This window comes from Aotus nancymaae, unplaced genomic scaffold (genome assembly GCF_030222135.1).
Source record: "Aotus nancymaae isolate 86718 unplaced genomic scaffold, 86718_ANA_hifiasm-v0.15.2.pri h1tg000016l, whole genome shotgun sequence".
In the NCBI taxonomy this organism is placed as follows: domain Eukaryota; kingdom Metazoa; phylum Chordata; class Mammalia; order Primates; family Aotidae; genus Aotus; species Aotus nancymaae.
The window spans coordinates 27,632,249-27,648,685 of NW_026988428.1; positions in this window are offsets into that span (position 1 = coordinate 27,632,249).

Below are 16,437 nucleotides of genomic sequence, written 5' to 3' on the forward strand. Positions count from 1 at the left end.
CTCTTACTCAGGCCATTTCTAGCAGATTTGAGGTTCAGTATCTGCTTCTGAAGCTGGGAGTTAGAATCCCTGAGTTTATCATTTTATTTCATCATTTTTTCCAGTGAACTTAAAAGCAACCATCCAACTTTATTATGTTCTTTGGTTCTCCACATTTAGTCAAAGATGTTATATAGAGCATCACTAAACTCCTTACCTCTCATGAGTAGTGAACTCCTTACCTCTCATGAGTGGCGAATCAGGAGAGTCAAATGCACTTATTTTGCATAGCTCTCTAAACAGTTTGTTCCAAGGACTTTCAGTGTTCTTTATACTATTAGAAGTAGCATCCTTAGCATTTTTGGATCAATTGTATTAATCAGCCAACTACAGAAACCCCAAAAACAATGAAAAAACTTTATCTTTTATATTCTGTTCCCCTAGAAGTGGTTCTAGAGGAAACCTGTATTAGTCAGGGTTCTCTAGAAGGAGGTTCTCTAGAAAGTCCCACAATAGGCCATCTGCAAGTTGAGAAGCAAAGCAGCCAGTCCAAGTCCCAAAACTGAAGAATTTGGAGTTTTATATTTGAAGCAGGTAGCATTCAGAATGGGCGAAAGATGTAGGCTGGGAACAGAAGTCAGTCTGATCTTTTCATGTTCTTCTGCCTGCTTTTTACTCTGGCCACACTGGCAACTGATTAGATTGTGCCCACCCAGATTAAGAGTGGGTCTGTGTTTCCCAGCCCACTGACTCAAATGTTAATCTCCTTTGGCAATACCCTCACAGACACAGCCAGGATCAATACTTTGCAGCCTTCAATCCAATCAAATTCTGGATATTAACTATCATAACATGTGATCTATCCTGGAGAATGTTGCATATGCAATAGAGAGGGATGTGTATTTACCAGTGGCTGGATGGAATGTTCTGTATATGCCTGTTAGGTCTATTTGTTCTAGAATGTAGCTTATGTTTGGTATTTTCTTGTCAATTTTCTGTCTGCATAATGTGTTTATTGCTAAAACTGGAGTGTTGAAGTACTACAATACTTCTAATAGACTGTATTTTTGAGAGACAGAGAAAACCCATTTTCAATAAATATGCATTACATAATTAACATAATATCAACTAAATATTTAAATGAATTTATTTGTGTACACATATATGTATCATTGCAATGAAGTGTTTTTATCTAGGGTAAATTCCTAGAGGTAGAACTATGAAGTAAGAAAACTGCATATTCAAATCTTTTAATACATACTGCTCTGTTTCTTCTACAGAATTTATTTCTAAGACTCAATTTAAGCTTTATGGTTATCTTATTTTGTACTGTTATGATTATTTGTAAGAATTGTTTATAAAATTCACAACATTCTATACACTTTATTCATTTATTTCCTGTTCTTTCAACTAAAATGTTTAGTCCTAGTATATGACTGGTTCTGTCATGTCATCTATATCCAGCCACAGACAAAAGCAACACAAACCCCTGCCCTCATAGAACGTATATTGTAGTAAAGAGAGAAGCAATTAAAAAAAAAAAAACAAAATATAAAGTATGGTCATTGATACTGTTTGGCTGTGTCCCCTCCCAAATCTCATCTTGAATGGTAGCTCCCATAATTTCCAAGTGCTGTGGGAAGAACCTGGTGGGAGGTAATTGAATCATGGAGACCTTCCCTATACTGTCCTTGTGGTAGTGAATAAGTCTCATGAGAGCTGATGGTTTTATAAGGGGAAACCCCTCTCATGTGGTTTTCATTTTCCCTTGCCTGCATTGTGAGGCCTCCCCAGCTATGTGGAACTGTGAGTAATTAAATCTTTTTTTTTTCTTTATAAATTACCCAGTCTTGGGTATGTCTTTATCAGCAGCATGAAAATGTATCAATATAGTAAATTGGTACCAGTAGAGTGTGGCACTGCTGAAAAAAAATACCTGAAAATGTGGAAGTGACTATGGAATTGAGGAGCAAGCAGAGATTGGAAGAGTTTGGAGGGCTCAGAAGAAGACAGGAAAGTGTGGGAAAATTTGGAACTTCCTAGAGACTTGTTGAATGGCTTTAACCAAAATGCTGATAATTATATTGACAATAAAATCCAGACTGCAGTAGTTTCTGATGGAGATAAGGAATTTGTTTGGAACTGTTGTAAAGGTGATTCTTGCTATGTTTTAGAAAAGAAACTGGCAGCATTTTGCCACTGCCCTAGAAATATGTGTAAATTTGAACTTGTGGGAGATGATTTAAGGTATCTGGCAGAAGAAATTTCTAAACATCAAAGCATTCAGGAGGTGATGTGGGTGCTGTTAAAGACATTCAGTTTTAAAAGGAAAGCAGAGGACAACCGTTTGGAAAATTTACAGCCTAATGATAGGACAGAAAAGAAAAACCCATTTGCTAAGGAGAAATTCAAGTCAGCTGCAGAAATTAGATACCTAACAAGAAGCTACATGGTAATCACCAAACGATTAAAAAATGTCTGTAGAGCATGTCAGAGACCTTTGTGGCAGCCCCACTAATCACAGGCCTAGAGGCCTAGGAGAAAAAAATTGTTTTGTGGGCTGGGCCCAGGGCCCTTCTGCTGTGTGCAGGTGAGGTTGGTGTCCTGTGTCCCAGCCACTCCAGTCATGGCTAAAAGGAGCCAAGGTAAAGCTTGGATCATGGCCTCAGAGGGTGCAAGCCAAAAGCCTTTGCAGTTTCCATGTGTTGTTGAACCTGCAGGTCCACAGAGGTCAAAAATTAAAATTTGGGAACCTCTCCCTAAATTTCAGAGGATGTATGAAAATGCCTGAATGTCCGGGCAAAAGCTTGCTACAGATGCAGAGTTCTCAGAAAGGACATCTGCTAAGGCAGTGCAGAAGGGAAATGTGGGTTTGGAGCCCCTACACAGAGTCCCCACTGGGGCACTACCTAGTGGAGCTAGAGAAGAGGCCTACCATCTTCCAGACCCTGTAATAAGAGATTCACTGACAGTTTGTACCATGCACCTAGAAAAGCCACACTCAATGCCAGCCAGTGAAAAAAAGTTGGGAGGGAGGCTGTACAGAAGTGGCACTGCTCAAGACCAGAGGAACCCACCTCTTGCATCAGTGTGACCTGGATGTGAGACATGGAGTCAAAGGAGATCATTTTGGAGTTTTAAGATTTGACTACCTCGCTGGATATCAGACTTGGGTGGGGCCTTTAATGCCTTTGTTTTGGCCAATTTATCCCATTTGGAATCGGTGTATTTATCCAATGCCTGTACCACCATTGTATCTAGGAACTAACTAATTTTCTTTTGATTTTATAGGCTTATAGGTGGAATAGATTTGCCTTGTCTCAGATGAGACTTTGGACTGTGTACTTTTGAGTTAATGCTGAAATGAGTTAAGACTTTGGGGGACTATTAGGAAGCCATGATTGTTTGGTATGTATTTATCAGCAGCATGTAAACAAACTAAAACACTATTGATTTTTAAATAAATAAAACAATATAGCATGGAAGGGGAATATTCAGATGTAATTACTGTTAAAGTTTTACATAACGATTGTCAGTGAAGGCTCATGGAGAAGATGACATTTGAACATATATTTGAGGCATCTGGTGTCATTATCCAAAAAGATAAAACAAAGTGGAAAGGAATTAAAGATAACTCCAAAATTCTTTGGTTCAAAAAAGTAGAAGGATAAAGTTACCATTTATTTAATGAATGGATTTGGGTGCATCAAAAAAGTAGAAGGATGAAATTACCATTTATTTAATGATGAAAAGATAATAAGAACAAGTATAACAACAAAAATGTGGATTTAATAGGCATTCAAATGCCTATTAGACAGCAGATGAAAATAGAATAAAGTCAGTTAAATATATGAGTTTGAAATTTAGTGAAAGATAGTCTGGACTAAAAATATATAATTGGTGATCTCTAGTATATTAATAATAATTAAAACCATAAACTTGTAAAAAAGACAAAAACATGGAGGAAATCAGCACTGATAAAGTGCTGAAGAGTGGATTCTCTACCTTCTGATAAGCTCCAGTATGTGTTGTTTCCCTCTGTGTGTCCATGTGTTCTCATTCTTAATAGATCTTCTACTCCATGTTTTCTGCTTTGGTGTTAAACATAGGATATTTTCTTTTTACTGAAATATATAAATATCTTATGTTTAAGTCTTTAATCCATCTGGAGTCAATTTTAGTGTAAGGCGTCAGGAAGGGGTCAAGTTTCTGCTTTCTGTATATGGCTAGCCAGTTTTCCCAACACCACTTATTGAACAGGGATTCCTTTCCCCATTGCTTGTTTTTGTCAGGTTTGTCAAAGATCGGGTGGTTGTAGATATGTTGTGTCACCTCCGACGCCTCTGTTCTGTTCCATTGATCTATATCTCTGTTTTGGTACCAGTACCATGCTGTTTTGATTACTGTAGCCTTGTAGTATAGTTTGATGTCGGGTAGTGTGATGCCTCCTGCTTTGTTCTTTTTGCTTAGAATTGACTTGGCTATGCAGGCTCTCTTTTGGTTCCATATGAAGTTTAAGGTGGTTTTTTCCAGTTCTGTGAAGAAGGTCATTGGTAGCTTGATGGGGATAGCGTTGAATCTGTAAATTACTTTGGGCAGTATGGCCATTTTCACAATATTGATTCTTCCTAACCATGAACATGGAATGTTTCTCCATCTGTTTGTGTCCTCTCTTATTTCGTTGAGCAGTGGTTTGTAGTTCTCCTTGAACAGGTCCTTTACATTCCTTGTTAGTTATTCCTAGGTATTTTATTCTCTTTGTAGCAATTGTGAATGGCAGTTCGTTCTTGATTTGGCTCTCTTTAAGTCTGTTATTAGTGTATAGGAATGCTTGTGATTTTTGCACATTGATTTTGTATCCTGAGACTTTGCTGAAGTTGCTTATCAGTTTCAGGAGATTTTGGGCTGAGACGATGGGGTCTTCTAGATATACAATCATGTCATCTGCAAATAGAGACAATTTGACTTCCTCCTTTCCTAATTGAATACCCTTTATTTCCTTTTCTTGCCTGATTGCTCTGGCTAGAACTTCCAGTACTATATTGAATAGGAGTGGTGGATATGAACAGGTACTTTACAAAAGAAGACATACATGAGGCCAACAAACATATGAAAAAATGCTCATCATCACTGGTCATTAGGGAAATGCAAATCAAAACTACGTTGAGATACCATCTCACGCCAGTTAGAATGGCGATCTTTAAAAAATCTGGAGACAACAGATGCTGGAGAGGATGTGGAGAAATAGGAACACTTTTACACTGTTGGTGGGAGTGTAAATTAGTTCAACCATTGTGGAAAACAGTGTGGCGATTCCTCAAGGACCTAGAAATAGAAATTCCATTTGACCCAGCAATCCCATTACTGGGAATATATCCAAAGGATTATAAATCGTTCTACCATAAGGACACATGCACACGAATGTTCATTGCAGCACAGTTTACAATAGCAAAGACCTGGAACCAACCCAAATGCCCATCGATGATAGATTGGACAGGAAAAATGTGGCACATATACACCATGGAATATTATGCAGCCATCAAAAACGATGAGTTCGCGTCCTTTGTAGGGACATGGATGAACCTGGAAACCATCATTCTCAGCAAACTGACACAAGAACAGAAAAGCAAACACCACATGTTCTCACTCATAGGTGGGTGTTGAACAATGAGAACACATGGACACAGGGAGGGGAGCACTATACACTGGGGTCTGTTGGGGGGGAGAGGGGGGGATAGAGGGGGGTGGGGAGTTGGGGAGGGATAGCATGGGGAGAAATGCCAGATATAGGTGAAGGGGAGGAAGGCAGCAAATCACACTGCCACATATGTACCTATGCAACAACCTTGCATGTTTTTCACATGTACCCCAAAACCTAAAATGCAATAAAAAAAAAAAAAAAAGAAATATATAAATATCTTAGTAAAACTTTTCTTTGTACTTATATGTTTCTTTTTAAAAATTTAAAATTGAAATAGTTTATCTACTGTATTTCATTTTAATATTGAGCTGTGAATCTCAAATATCCCTAACAAAGAAACTTGACAGAAGGGAGTTGCATGTTACCATCTGGGCATCTGAGGGCAAAGCCTGAAGCAGCCGATGACTTAATTAAAATGTCTTTGAAGTCTTACATTTTATCTTCAAGAGTAAGGCCACATTTTTATCACAGTCTTATAACATGGAAGTATCTTCAATGTAAAAGTAATTTTAAATAACATTGATTACATTTCAGGAAGATGTACCATATTTGTTCTTGACTTCAAGAACCAGATACTATATAAATTATAACCTGCAGTATATTGCCATTTATTAATTAAATTAAAATATCATTAAGTAAGGATATAACTTTACTTATTGTCTAAACTCTATGGAATTTTAGTATATATGCAATAAAATCCATAGATCTTATAATTTTACAATTTAATGAATTAGTCAAAGAGAATACAATATTGTAACCACTACCAAATTAAAGATATGATAGTTTATCACAATCACAAAAGTATCTTCCATGCAAGTTTCTGGTTATTATCAATGCTGAAGATAACTACTGTTCTCAATTCTTACACAATTAACTAGCTTTGCCTAAATATATACTGTACATTGAAGATTCTTCCACCATGTACTCTTTTGAATATATCTTTTTTCATTGAGTTTCATGCCTAAGAAAATTATTCCTAATTGAGCCATTTGATCTTTCCCATTACTGTACAGTATTTCATTTCTTCTTTGCATAATTTATTTATTAATTTACTCCTGATAGACATTTGGATTATTCCAGTTTCAAGCTCTAACAACTAATACTTTTATAATCACTCTCGCATATATCTTTTGTTTCACTAATGTACATATTTCTGTTGAATATATATCTAGGAGTGTAACTGCTGACTTATGCTTTACTAAATACTGCCAAAGTTCCAGAGAGGATGAATTCATTTACAATCCTACCAGAAACATCATTTAACTTGATGTGATGGTTAATTATATACGTCAACTTTCCTAGGTAATAGCACCCAGTTGTTCTGTCAAAAACTAGTCTAAATGTTGCTGTGAAGGTATACTTTAGATGTGATTAATGTTTGAATAAGTAGATTTTGAATAAAGCAGATTACCCTCCACAGTATAGGTGGGCAGTATTCATTAAGTTAAAAACCTTAACAAAAAAGATTGAGGTCCTCTGGACAGGAATTGCCCACTCTCTAAATTTTAGATTGCCAGGCCACACAGTAACATAAACCAGTTTCTTAAAATCTCTCTTACTCTCTCTCCATACACCACACACACACACAGAGACACACACACATGCTATTGATTCCTTTTCTACAAGTGTATTAACTAACTAATACACTTTGCATTGCCATTTTGTTTTTGACTGTAGGCATTTTGTGTGTTCTGTGGTCTGAATGTGTCTTCCCCATATTCACATGTTGAAATCATAGCCCCCCAAATTCATATGTTAAAAGCATTAAGAGGAGGGGCCCGTGGTAGGTGAGTAGATTATAAAGACAGCCCTCATGAAAGGGATTAATGTCCTTGTAAAAGAAGGTTGAGAGAACTCCTTCAGCCCTTCCATCAATAAGGACACTATGAACAAGAAATCTCAAGATACCAAATCTGTTGGTACCTTAATTGTGGAATTCCAAATGTCTATTCTTTATAAGCTACCCAGTTTATGGTGTTTTGTTGCAGCAGTCTGAAGGGATTAAACAGTGCATATCCAGTGTTAGCTCATGCTTTAAAAAAAGAATTTCCTGATAATCACTGGTCATTAGAGAAATGGAAATCAAAACCATAATGAGATTCCATCTCATGTCAGTTAGAATGGTGATCATTCAAAACTCAGGAAGTAACAGATGCTGGAGAGTATGTGGAAAATATAGGAAAATAGGAACACTTTTACACTGTCGGTGGAGTGTAAATCAGTTCAACCGTTGTAGAGACAGTGTGGCAATTCCTCAAGGACACTATTTTGGCTTTTATTGTCATTGTTTTTGGTTTTTAGTCATGAAGTCTTTGCCTATGCCTATGTCCTGTATGGTGTTGCCTATGTTTTCTTCTAGGATTTTTATGGTGTTAGGTCTTATGTTTAAATCTTTAATGCATCTGGAGTTAATTTTTATATAAGGTGTAAGGAATGGGTCCAGATTCCACAGAAATACAAACTACCATCAGAGATTACTACAAACAACTCTACGCACAGAAACCAGTAAGTCTAGAAGAAATGGATAAATTCCTGGACACTTACACCCTCCCAATACTAAACCAGGAACAAGTTGAAACCCTGAATAGGCTAATAACAAGGTCTGAAGTTGAGGCAGCAATTAATAGCCTACCAACCAAAAGAAGTCCAGATAAAAATGGGTTCACAGCCAAACTCTACCAGATATACAAAGAGGAGCTGGTACCATTCCTTCTGAAACTATTCCAAACAATACAAAAAGAGGGAATCCTTTAACTCATTTTATGAGACCAATATCATTCTGATGCCAAAACCTGGCAGAGACACAACTGTAAAAGAAAATTTCAGGCCAATATCCATGATGAATATCAATGCAAAAATCTTTACCTCAGTAAAGCTGTTAACAAAGTAATTCTCATCATATTATCAAGAAATGATAAATCCAGTACAAAAATAACCCAAATATATGATTATTTTATAGCATAGAAATCACCAATAAATATATGACAAGTGGTTCACCCTCATTAGAAATCAGAGAAAGGCCAAATATAAACAAACTGTAAAATCATTTTATATTCAAAACCTCACAAAATGTGAGAAGTCTGAGAATAATCTGTAAAGAATAGGATAGAAGATAACAGGAACCATCATACACTTCTGCTAGGCACAGAAGAAGATAGAACCAGAGAAGGGTTCACAAGCATTCTTGAAGTCACTGATTATTTTGTATTTATTTTCCTTGTGGAAACTTATGCATGACCAATTTATTCTTTCTCAAATTGCACCAATATATTATTGTAAAATCATCATTATTTTATTTCTTAAAATTTTTGCTATAATTATATGTCTCTTCTATGAATATTATGAATATCTTTTTTTTTCCCCTTTACATCAAGACTCTTTATAAAGCCATGCCATTTGATAATATGGTCAGGTTTTTTGTTTGTTTGTTTGTTTTAAGTTTACCTTAACTCAGGAAGTTGCTTTTATCTCATCTTTAAAAAATTCTTATTTTATTATGACTTCTCTAATTTCTTTGAAAACATTAAATAGATGATATTTTAAAAAGCTTGAGTATTCCAAAGAATTTTTTTCTTTTAATTGTACTTTGGGCTCTGGGGTACATGTGCACATCCTGCAACCTGCAGGATTGTTGCATAGGTATGTACATGCTATGTTGGTGTGCTGTCTCCATCCGCCCCCCACCCCCCATCCACTACATCAGGCATTTCTCCTGGTGTTATCCCTCCCCATTCTTGCCAACCCCCTCTACCTAGCCCAGTGAGTGTTGTTCTCTTCCCTGTGCCCAAGTGTTCTTATTGTTCATCATCCACCTATGAGTGAAAACATGTGGTGTTTGGTTTTCTTTTCTTGTCTCCATTTGCTGAGAATGATGGTTTCTAGATTCATCCATGTCTCTACAAAGAACAGGAACTTGTCATTTTTTGTGGCTGCATAGTATTCCATGGTGTATATGTGCCACATTTTCCTTCTCCACTCTATCACTGATGGGCATTTAAATTGGTTCCAGGTCTTTGCTATTGTAAACAGCGCTGTAATGAACATACATGTGCATGTTCCTTTAAATAGAATGATTTATAATCCTTTGGGTATATACCCAGTAATGGGATTGCTGGATCAAATGGAATTTCTATTTCTAGATCCTTGAGGAATCACCATACCTTCTTCCATAGTGCTTGAGCTAATTTACACTCCTACCAACAGTGTAAGACTGTTTCTGTTTCTCCACAACTCTCCAGCATCTGTTGTCTCCAGATTATTTAATGATTGCCATTCTAACTGGCATGAGATGGTATCTCAATGTGGCTTTGATTTTCACTTCTCTAATGAACAATGATGATGAGCATTTTTTCATATGTTGTTTGGCTACATATATGTCTTCTTTTGAAAAATGTCTGTTCATATCCTTTTCCCACTTTTGAATGTTTTTTTTTTTTTTTAATTGTAAATCTGCTTTAGTTCTTTGTAGATTCTGGATATTAGCACTTTGTCATATGGGTAGATTGCAAAAATTTTTTCTCATTCTGTTGGTTGCTGGTTCACTCTAATGGCTGTTTCTTTTGCTGTGCGGAAGCTCTTAAGTTTAATAAGATCCCATTTGTCTATTTTGGCTTTTGTTGCCGTTGCTTTCGGTGTTTTAGCCATGAAGTCCCTGGCTGTGCCTGTGTCCTGAATGGTGTTGCCTAGGTTTTCTTCTATGGTTTTTATGGTGTTAGTTCTTATGTTTAAATCTTTAATCCATCTGGAGTTAATTTTGTTTAAGGTGTAAGGAAGGGGTCCAGTTTCAGCTTCCTGCATATGGCTAGCCAGTTTTCCCAACACCATTTATTAAACAGGGAATCTTTTCCCCATTGCTTGTTTTTGTCCTGTTTGTCAAAGATCAGATGGTTGTAGGTGTGTGGCATTGTTTCCAAAGCCTCTGTTCTGTTCCATTGGTCTATATCTCTCTTTTGGTACCAGTACCATTCTGTTTTGATTACTGTAGACTTGAAGTATAGTTTGAAATCAGGTAGCGTGATACCTCCAGCTGTGTTCTGTTTTCTTAGGATTGTCTTGGCTATGCAGGCTCTCTTTTTGTTGCATATGAAGTTTAAAATGGCTTTTTCCAGTTCTGTGAAGAAGGTCATGGTAGCTTGATGGGTATAGCATTGAATCTATAAATTACTTTGGGCAGTATGGCCATTTTCACAATATTGATTCTTCCTATCCATGACCATGGAATGTTTTTCCATCTGTTTGTGTCCTCTCTTATTTCCTTGAGCAGTGGTTTGTAGTTCTCCTTCAAGAGGTCCTTCACATCCTTTGTTAGTTGTATTACTAGGTATTTTATTCTCTCTGCAGCAATTGCGAATGGGAGTTCGCTCATGATTTGTCTCTCTGTTTGTCTGTTATTGGTGTAGAGGTATGCTTGTGATTTTTATGCCTTGGTTTTATATCCTGAGATTTTGCTGAAGTTGCTTATCATCTTAAGGAGATTTTGGACTGAGACAATAGGGTCTTCTAAATATAAAATCATGTCATCTGCAAATAGAGACAATTTGACTTCCTCCTTTCCTAACTGAATACCCTTTATTTCCTTTTCTTGTCTGATTGCTCTGGCTAGAACTTCCAATATTATGTTGAATAGGACTGGTGAGGGAAGGAACACTTGTCTAGTTCCAATTTTCAGAGGGAATGCTTCTGATTTTTGCCCATTCTGTATGATGTTTTCTGTGGGTTTGTCCTAAGTAGCTTTTATTATTTTGAGATACCTTTCATCAATACCTAGTTTATTGAGAATTTTTAGCATAAAGGGCTGTTGAATTTTGTTGAAGGCCTTCTCTGCATCTGTGGAGATAATCATGTGGTTTTTGCCTTTGGTTCTGTTTATGTGGTGGATTACATTTATAGATTTGCATATGTTGAACCAGCCTTGCATCCCTGGGATGAAGCCTACTTGATCATGGTGGATAAGCTTTTTGATGTGCTGTTGGATTCAATTTGCCAGTATTTTATTGAAGATTTTTGCATCAATGTTCATCATGGATATTGGCCTGTAGTATTCTTTTTTAGTCATGTCTCTGCCAGGTTTTGGTATCAGGATGCTGTTGGACTCATCGAAAGAGTTAGGGAGGATTCCCTCTTTTTGTATTTTTAGAATAGTTTCAACAGGAATGGTACTAGCTCCTCTTTGTATGTCTGGTAGAATTCAGCTGTGAACCCGTCTGGACCTGGACTTTTTTTGGTTGGTAGGCTATTAATTGCTGCCTCAACTTCAGGCCTTGTTATTTGTCTATTCAGGGTTTCAACTCTTCCTGGCTTAGTTGAAGTATACATTCTTCCTAAATTGCTTTGTTTACTACGTTTTACCACTTTGGAGATTATTTTTGGTATTCTATGTATTGTGTTGATTGGTTACTCCTGCTATTGTCTTTATTAATTCTAGAATGAAAAGGCATATACCCTGTATATGCAATATACAGTAATAAATAAATAAGTAAAAGTAAGCAATACACATAGAGCAAAATTCTTCCTAGGCTACCTACTTCTCCAATAGTTGCCCTCTCCCTAGATGCTGTTAATATGTTTTCTCAAAATTATTCTATTAATAATAAATCTAATCAATTTAAACATACTTTTTTTTAATTTGAGGACTGAATTTTAAAAACATACATAGAAATGTGGGCTTTTATATATTTAGTGTAGATATAGCTACTTTATTAAACTATCTCTTTCCTTTTGATTAGGTATTTCTAGGTATATAATCTTATTCTCCATTAATAATGATACTTTTTGTTTCTCTTATAACAACTAACATTTTTATTTTTGTCTCATGCTTCAAGTTCTGTGAATGACAATGCAGATAGAACCCATTCTTGGTCTAGCCACAGTTATAGTAATTTGTCACTAAATGATAATGTTGCTGTTTGAGGCCTAGAATGATTAATTTTATATGTTTTAATACTTTATATTAAAATACAGTCATGATGATGACAACAAACAGTTATTGAGAAGTCCAAGCAATGTGTTATATATCATTGTAACTACCTTATGTTCATTATCTCACTTCATCTTTCTAAGAACTCAGGGCATAATACAGAAACTAACTTTTGAGGACTGATCAGCTAGTTAGCAGCAGATGTAGAACTCAAACTTAGTCTTTAGTAATACAAATTATTCATTATTTTAGTTACTATGTTATTTATTTAATAATATTTTAAACAGTCTAAAGCCTGTTAGAAAAATCAATTCCTAAAGCAGGTGTATTTAAGTATAATCAAATGTTAATGATTCAAATGGCAGGTAATAAAAAGTAAATTCATTATTTCTTTAAAACAAAAACAAGATTTGTTGAACTTTTCTTCCCTTCTTCACTATTTCATTTTTCCCTCCTGTGTTTCTCTGTTTCACTTAAATTACACTTCCAAAAAATAGAGTTGTAAACCTCTGGGTACATTAAGTATATAACCTTTGAGCTGAGTTCATTGCCTTGCTTGTGGACCATTGCACATTTGACCATCACCTGTATTTTCACTACACTGCATGGTTATTTAAAGTTCTGGGCTTGTTTTGATTTGTTTAAAAGTTGTTCTAGGGTTTAATATTACAAGTATTCAAGACTGAACCTTCTCTTTGGCCCTACTTATTTAACTTATCTGACCCTACTTATTTAATATAATTTTTGTCAGACCAAAATTATATTGATTTTTTTCACAGTGTTTCCTTATTAAAAAGCAAAGTGAAGAGTAAAACTCAAACACCTTTCCTAGAAATCTAAGAGTCAATTAAAAGAAACTACTAGGGCATTGTATATTGTCCCTAATACACATTCCTTTTGATACCTGTTGCTTACTTTTTGAACTAGTTTGTTTCTGGACATTGGCATGCAGGAGGCAAATAATATCATCCTTGATAGATTGAGCAGTAGATCCAAGTCGGGCTGGCCTAAAACCAAAGCAAACACAAGCATTTATCTTGGGATGTAGTAAAAAAAAGACCAGTAATGCCAGTTTGCTTCCCAAACAAAATAAAAATAAATAAGGAAATATAGCCTGAGGTGGAGAAGGAGGGATGACATCCTGAATGTAGAAGTCTGACAAAAGTGGAGTGGAAATACGGCTACACAGATATCAGATATGTGATTTTTCTGAAAATTACTTAAATTCAGAGTCAAGCTTCTGTGTATTCACAGAGGATAATTCTATTTTGCTAATAGTGTTTAGATTAGGTAGCAACAAAAAGGCTACCAAGTATCTGGCACAAAGTGCATAGTAACCCATGATTAAGCTGTATATTTTATTACATGAACTATATCTGTAAGGTATTCACAATGTAATGGGATTATGAAATAAACAGTGACTATAAGAAAGGCTGAGGTTGCAGTGGCAGCAGTCCTTGCTGAAATGGCAAAGATCCAGCTGGCTAACAGCTCCATGAGATGTACTTTTTCTCTATGATACTATATTGGATGTACTTTGCCTGTCTAAGATATTGCTAAGATTGGTTCTCTAGTTTTCTTATTGATTTTACCCATGGCTCAGCTGATAACTTTTGTTGTTTATTTATTTATTATTATTATTATTATTTAAATTCTGGGGTACATGTGCAGAACATGCAGATTTATTACATAGGTATATACCTGCCATGGTGGTTTGCTACATCCATCACCCCATCATCTACATTAGGTGTTTCCCCTAATGCTATCCCTCCCCTAGCCCCCTAACCCCTGACAGGATCTTTTCAATGAAGTCTTTTTCTGCTTAATTTGTTTCTGTTATTTATAACTGAAAACCATACTATACTATACTAGACTAGACTATACTATACTATACTATACTAGTTATTCTATACTAGTCAGTATAGAAATTGGAATGGTTTCCAAGAACAGACCTTAAAGGACATAGGGTATTCTAGACTTTGTTCACTAGCATATTTGAACTGAAGATTATGAATAGCCAAATTAATATTAAGAATTACAATAATCCAATCACACTCTTTTTTTATTTTAAAATATACAATTAAGTTATTATTGACTATAGTCACCCTGTTATGCTGTCAAATAGCAAGTCTCATTCATTCTTTCTATTTTTTGTACCTATTAGCCATCTCTACCTCCTCCTATAGCCCCCCACTCAAAGGATACATGCTTGAAGTGATGGATATACCATTCTCCATGAAGGGCTTATTTCACATTTCATGCATGTATAAAAATATGATATACCCCATAAATAGATATAACCAACATGTACACACAGAAATTAAGAATAATTAAAAAAATTTAAAACACAAATTAACATTGAGAGATAGAAATTTGTTATTCCCTGGAAAACTGTGGGGAATGGGTTATTCAACCCATTTCTACAGTCATCTGAAATAAAGTGCCTATTGATAAAAATATCTTTGGGGTCTGAGTGGTAACTGCCATACATTAGTATGATGAGCATGTGAAAATAAAATATTTATTTCTACCACACTAAACATAATAAGAAAAAGAGCAAAATTAGATTTCAAAATTTTCAGCTTAAGGGGGAGATGGAAATGCAAGGCCTTTCTGAGTTCCTTTTATTTTCTATTTTTATTATTTTTTATTATACTTTACGTTCTGGGATATATGTGGTGAACATGCAGGTTTGTTACATAGCTATAGATGTGCCATGGTGGTTTGCTGCACCTGTCAACCTATCATCTACATTAGGTATTGCTCCTAATGTTATCCTTCCCCTAAACTCCCACCCGTGACAGGCCCCAATGTGTGATGTTCCCTTCCCTGTGTCCATGTGTTCTCATTGTTCAACTCCTACTTATGAGTGACAACATGTGATGTTTGGTTCTCTGTTTCTGTGTTATCATTCAGGACATAGGCATAGGCAAAGTCTTCATGACTAAAACACCAAAAGCAATGACAACAAAAGCCAAAATTGATAAATGGTATCTAATTAAACTACAGAGCTTTTACACAGAAAAAGACACTATCAGCAGAGTGAACAGGCCACCTACAGAATGGGAGAAATTTTTTGCAGTCTATCCATCTGACAAAAGACTAACATCTAGAACCTAAAATGAACTTAAACAAATTTACAAGAAAAAAACAACCCCATCAAAAAGTGAGCAAAGGATATGAACACAGTTCTTAAAAGAAGACATTTATGTAGCCAACAAACATATGAAAAAATGTTCATCATCACTGGTCATTAGAGAAATGCAATTTAAAACCACAATGAGATACAATCTCATGCCAGTTAGAGAGGTGATCATTAAAAAGTCAGGAAACAACAGATGCTGGAGAGGGTGTGAAGAAAGAGAAATGCTTCTACACTGTTGGTGGGAGTGTAAATTAGTTCAACCATTGTGGAAGACCATGCAATGATTCATCAAGGATCTAGAACCAGAAATACCATTTGACCCATCTCATTACTGAGTATATTCCCAGAGGATTATAAATCATTCTACTATAAAGACACACACACATGTATGTTTATTGCAGCACTATTCACAATAGCAAAGACTTGGAACCAACCCAAATATCCATCAATGATATATTGGACAAAGAATATGTGGCATGTATACAACATGGAATACTATGCAGCTATAAAAAATGATGAGTTCATGTCCTTTGCAGAGACATCAATGAAGTGGGAAACCATCTGGGTTCCTTTTAAAAATGCCCAACGAGTCTTAATTAAAGACGCTAACATTTGCACCAGGAGGTTATCAAATTACAAAAGAAAATAATTTCCTGGCTTCATAGATCTCTAATGCAAAATTTAGATTATTTGTGA